Source organism: Arvicola amphibius, chromosome 2 (genome assembly GCF_903992535.2).
Source record: "Arvicola amphibius chromosome 2, mArvAmp1.2, whole genome shotgun sequence".
In the NCBI taxonomy this organism is placed as follows: Eukaryota; Metazoa; Chordata; class Mammalia; order Rodentia; family Cricetidae; genus Arvicola; species Arvicola amphibius.
The window spans coordinates 91608577-91614998 of NC_052048.2; the positions used below are offsets into that span (position 1 = coordinate 91608577).

The 6422-nt window shown below is 38.2% G+C and overlaps 1 non-coding gene across 1 annotated transcript; it reads right to left on the reverse strand.

Annotated features, from left to right (window-relative positions):
- Positions 1-3816: 3816 nt before the first annotated feature.
- On the reverse strand, positions 3817-3924 carry LOC119808511. The gene has a single exon (XR_005284451.1). It is a non-coding gene; the product is annotated as a U6 spliceosomal RNA (small nuclear RNA).
- Positions 3925-6422: the final 2498 nt, after the last annotated feature.

Sequence of the window (6422 nt, forward strand, 5' to 3'; positions counted from 1 at the left end):
TTTTTCAGTGACTTAGAGCCTAGTCCAATTTTAAGGTGTTTTGTATCTTTACAGGACCCACTCTCATGATTGTAATGATGCTCTTGAAATGTTTGCTCATGTTCTAGAAGGTCCAAAAGACAGAAGGGTCCTCTCAGTCTTGGAAGCTGGTTCTTGAGACCTAACCTCTTTCCAGAAGCTGTACATCCTTATGCTATCACCTTGAGGTTTATGAACTTATCATGAATTTGTTGGAGACATCACGTGAAATAAAATGAGCCAGTTGTAGTAGTACCAAATGGTTTCACTTATATGTAAGAATCTAAAGTAGAAGGGATCCTGGAAACAGCAAGTAAAGTAGTAAAATTTCTCTATTTGAGAGTGATGGATATAGATAGAAAGGGGGTGGCCAATGGGTGCAGAGAGCAGTATTTGGATATGAAGAGTCTATCCTGGTGTTTTATGGCAGTGAGTTATTAACAATGGGTTAGAGATTTCTCAACAGCCAGAAGAGTCTTTAAATGTTCTTACCACATGGCAATAATAAACGTCTGAGGTGAAATTATTGTGATTGGGCCAGGGATATGCGTACACCAAATTGTTACTTTGTGCCTCATAAATATATTCCACCATTATTTTCAAATCACAACTAAAATGGAGCTAAATTTTTAGTAGGGGAGTTAAACGCGGAGAAGAGTGCAAAGAATATCAGCTATTTTTTTCCATCTAACCGTGAAAACGCAAAATCAACAGGTGCCTTGTAAGCCTGTGTGGATAACTAAGAACCGGTACTTATTGTGTGGCTTTGCTTCACATTTGTTGAGCCCCAAATCTTTGGTTGTGATTAGTGAAGTGCAGAAATGGAGAGACTTAGTCGCGTCCTCAAGGAGACCATGACCTGGCAGAAACAACCTTGACTTTTCATGAAGGAAGCAACGTGGAAATAGAAGTTTAGTTCACTTATGAAGTATGTACAAGAAGATTACGAATAGATGGCCTTTGGCTAGAACCTTGCCAGGTGGAATAAGAAGCAAAATTTTGGAGTTACTCAGGCACTGGGAACAGAATGAGAAATAAGATGTGAAAAAATGCAAGTGTTAAGGATGGTTATGACAAAAACAGATAAGAAGGTAGAAGAGCATATTGAACAGTCAGCAATTGCCTTATATGTCAGTGAGTTTATCCTTCTTTCATATGTGAGCTCATTCAAGTACAAGCATGGATAATAATTATAATTTACATGTAGAATACTTCTATGGGCAGTATCTACTCTCAATGCTTCATGTGAATGGTCTTGCTAAATCTTTGCTATCATTGTATGGTAATGGTATATTTTGACTTATTCTCACAAAATATGCAAGCAAATCCATGCAGTGTGTCCAGGGTAAAGCTGGGATCCCACCCAAGCAAATTCTCAACATGCATGCCTTCTGCATCTCAGAATTTAACTAGGATAGCTTCTTTGGGTCCTGGGATTGTCCTCTCTGTGTACATGAATCTCATAAATATGGAGGACAAAGAGAAATCTTGGACTCAGTATTTATTCTTAGACTGACAATAATTCCAATTTAAGCCAATAATGCTAGAATGGAGAATACTATTTTACTCACCCGGAGGCCTCATCCAATGGGTCCGGTTATGCTCAAGTTTTAAGAAACATTGACTCTAGTGGAAACAGAGACTGTATGGAAAATGACCTCACTGACTAGTGAAGGATTGAAGCTGCAGTGCTTTGCTTGGATGTTGGCCTCATTCCACCTTTTTCTCCGCCCTGGCTGCTCCTGTGGCCATGTGGCCCAATCCCAAAACTTATATACAGAGTGGTCTTCTGTGCACAGGGTGGTAGCTGCTGGCAGATGGCTAATGCATCCATTCTAGTCCAAGGAGGAGGAACTCACCAATTTCAGTAGCAATCTACGAGCTCATTCAAAAAGTCTAAGGTATATTTATGTAATGGCCATATTTCCCCTGTCATGAGCATAACTGAAAGAAAATGGTGTGACTCATTGAGAAATTTCACTGGAAGGACCAAATAATCACTGGGTGTGGTTTTCTACATCAGTACAGTAATGTATTATTTTTTGTTCCAGAAAACTCATCAGCCTTCTGTACCAGCTTTGTAAGGCTAGCAAGCATCATTTTATTTCCTGCACACGAGAAAACTGAAGTCAGAAAGTTCATGGGGTTTAGAGCCAAGATTGTCAACTAGGTTCATTTGACTTTGGTTCTGTACTTTTGTTCTCTGTAATTTTGTTTTCCTGGGTCTTCTGAGTTCAAGTTCTTTGCTCTGATTTTTAGTCCAACTTTTACTATAGAGCTTATTATAAGCAAAGATATACTTTAACTTGCACGGGCCAGTCTGACATTTTGTTATTAATGGGTTGTTTATGGTCACTGGCCACACCACAGTGCTTATAATGTATTTTGATTATTGTTTGTGTTTTCTTACAAATTTTTCCTATTATTTTACTGCTCTACATCATCCACATTTGTGTCAACTAATAGGATCAAACAGCAAGATAATACCTATGAGAAAAATCAGTGAAATCTAGCAGAAGAAATGCAAGAACATAGAGATTAATTTGAGTAGGAAAGAATCCAACATAAAATGTATAAATCTTAAGTCTGAGGCATTTTCTAGAGATGAATGAGTTATTAAGTTTCACACCTGCTAAAGCTAGTGAGGAAGAAATCGGGCAGAGTATAGAATGCACTGTGTCTTCATGAAAAACACAAACCAAAAGTATAGTTGACAAAGAATTATCTTCCCAAGTCTGTCCAAACAGAAACACTGAATTCATCTGCCATGATCCTTAATCTTTATAGAACAGGTTAACAATGAGTTCAAAGACTTGTTTTCTCAGGTTGCTTAAACCAAGGTACCCAACTTCTAATACTTGCTTCTTTAGGGCACTTAGTATTTTGACATTTTGATATTCACCTATTCTCCCCAGGTAGACAGAAATTTCTGTGACATTTTGCTTGAATCACTTTTTCCCCTGGAAAATTTACAAAAAACATCTTTTAAAAATGAGAAATTTGAAAGAACTCTGGGGGAAGAAACACACCCCCTCTTAAGGTTCATTTCTTCACTGATTGGGTTTGTTGATTATACCCTGAAACATGGAGACCCCAGGTGCCCATTATCCTCTGATTTAACAGGCGGTGAATCCTATACATGTGTTTGGAATTCTTCTTACCTCCTGCAGTGCAATGCTTGTCACTCATTAATTCACCCTTTAATCAGACATGTATAGATCATGCTGCACTTGACTCTGAAGATAGATAGGTGATAGGTGATAGATGATAGGTAGGTAGGTAGAGAGAGAGAGAGAGAGAGAGAGAGAGAGAGAGAGAGAGAGAGAGAGAGAGAGAGAGAGAGAGAGAAATAGATAGATGAGAAAGTGCTTCCATGGAATGAGTTATGGATAAAAACAGAACTGAAATACTCAGGTATGATCATCCAGTATGGAACCATGAGCATTGTGAGAAGGACATTACTAATGTCACAGATAGAAAAGAACTATCATTATTTTGGGGAAGGCTAAAAGTGAATACTTACTGGAGTTGATAGTCAGCTCCAATCTCGACAAGAATTATTCAAAGAAGTTGAAAGATAGAAGGAGATTGTTGATAGGAAACCATATTGATTACATGGCATAGTACAAGAATGGAGAATATGTTTGGCCATATTCTGTAGTTTTGAAAGATTTCACTCAGTAAGACTTTGCCAGTAACACTCAACACTGGACTACATCATTCATAACACAGTCAAGAATCCAGCCCAGACATTATATTTTAAAATGAAATTTTAACTTTTGACTAATTTAATTTTTTTAAAATATGAAATGCTTTATAAATTTGTGTGTCATCTTTGCGCAGGAGTTATGCTAATAGTCCTTGTATTGTTCCAATTTTAGTATATGTGCTACCAAAAGCAAGCACAACTAATTTAAATTTGAAAAGAGGTTTTCTGATGTGTATTCATTTTTCTCGGTTAGGGTTCTGATGAGAGGTAGTGGGGACAGAAATGAGATGCATTGGATACAAACAAGACTATCTGCTATGCTGTAGACCTGAGCAGCCATTGCCTCTTCTCTTAGACATAGCGTTGTCATTTTTATTAAGAATAAAGTAACAGCAGGTAGTGTTATATCTCCATGATGTAGTCTGCAGTAAGGTATGTTCAGCTTTAGATTTGTGGTTTTGCATAACTCTCCTTGGTGGGATTTATGACAGAGGTCAGTCACATAACCAAGAAGAATGTGTTTCTTCCAACCCAGTTGCATAGATGCTAATCTAAAAGCCATAGATTTGCAAAAGACATATTCTACTACAAGATTTTTCTTTTTTTAAAAATTTTGGGAAATGGGGAGATCAGATTGTCACAGAAATAGAATACCTTGTCTCAAAAAAACAGAAACAAAAACAAAAAACAAATGAAACTAAAAACCCAAACCAAACCACCACCACCACCACCACCACCACCACCACCACAACAACAACAACAACAACCCTTGGATTTTGCAAGAGTTAGGTTAAAAGATTTTTTTGACTTTGTTTTTGTTTGTTTGTTTGTTTTGATGATGATATGATCTGCCCTTTAACTGAAGAAAAGAATGAAGTCTTTCCAGATATTAATAAATGAAATGTATTCCTGAGGCTGAATTTAAGAAGATAACTCTTTGGTGGAACTTAGTAACTTTTGAAGACTTAGGTTACATCACTCCACATTTTCAATTTCTGAAAGAACAATGATGTCAGTATGATTGCAAGCAAACAATGTAAATTTAATAGATTTGAGTATTTAGTACCAATAAGTGAATACATCATAAATTTGATACACAAAAACAATACAAATAATTGTCTGCAGATACAAATTTGATTTTCCTTAATTTTTGAGTATAATCTTTTCTCTTTTTCCTTAGGAAAGGCCTTTTTTTTTCAGGAAGAAAACCAGAAAATAGAATCTTTATTCTGAGTGTTTTAAGACTTCCCTAGTCTGAGACCTAAGCTCGTGTCTCTTGTTTGCTAATATTGGGTCATCCTAGTCAATCAGTAGACTTAATATTTAGTTTCCTTTGGCAGTCTTCTTGCCAGATTCCCACTTTGCTGCTAGCTCAAGCTCCTTAGCCACCTTCTTTGCTGTTATAGTCATTTTCTCTCATTTTGTTTAAGGATCCCTCACTCATACTTAGCTAAATGATTTTGCACTGCACAAAAAAAGTGCTGAAGCATTTGCATTTTGGCTGATGGCAAAACACAGGAATGGGGTTTTACTCTTAAAGAAGAGTTTGTGCCTGCCTTGGGTCTCTGTTGCTCCATTTCAGCATGCTTTGCCAATGCAACATTCTCCAAGAAAGTGTAAATCCTACCACAGGAAGCGAGGTGTTGAATATGTACCTTGGCTCATGACATCACCTTTGGGTTAGTTCTGCAAATTTTGTGAGCTTATGCATACAGATACTGGCTTCTAAGGGGCTGGAGTTTATAGCTATATATTTTGAGCTTGAAAATTCATCACATGAGGTTTGGAGAATAACCCTTCTGCCTCTTAGACAACCGTTCTGTCACACAAAGGGAGTGTGCTGGCCCAGAATTCTAGTGAACAGGACATTTTACACCTGATACTGCTACTGCTTTGGGCCAAGTACTTGTGATCTGGGGTTATGATAGATTCTACCTACAGAAGTCTGATAAGCCAGTTGATGGCCATTTTGCTTCCGAAAAAGGTGCTACTTTCGTTAAGTGGCTTCGGGCTCTCCAAGGTCATTAAGCACATCTGAAAATCTGTCATAAGATAGTCTGTACATCTTGTTACCACGTTCCTGAGAACAGGCTGTTAGTGAAACCCTTTCAGTTAGGTGGTTATTGAGCTGGAGTGCTTGTGTCTTCCAGAAGACAATCTATCGCAATCTAGGGACATTTACGGTTGTGTCTGCTATAGAAAGTGTACAGTAGGAAGTATCTCAGAATAGTAGAAATGAGATGCTGTCAAACACCCTGCAATAGGCAGTATAGCCTCCCCCCCCCCACACACAAGGAGTTGCACACCCTAACCTGTCCATAGTCGCGATATAGTCTTCATGTCAATGAGGGGTTTAGAAAGCTTATTTGAGAGGATGGAGGGAAGCATTATGAACATTCCCATCCCTCTTTAGGTACATCAAGCCAAAACACAAGAGATTCCCCAAGGAAGAGTCACTTTTTCCTTGTTTCACCAGGGTCTGATGCCATTTAGGGAAAGCATAGTTTTGAGGATTTGTTGCTGTTGTTGTTGTTAAACCCAGAGAGAATAAAGGAAGCAGCATGCCCCTGGCTTTACTCCGAGAGAGTAGTGCCCAGCATGAAAAGAGGTTTCAGTAGAGAGAGCGGAGAGCACAAGATGCGTATCAACAGCCTTTGGTAGCTCCTGTGGAGTTCTGGAAACTTTCTTGGAGAAA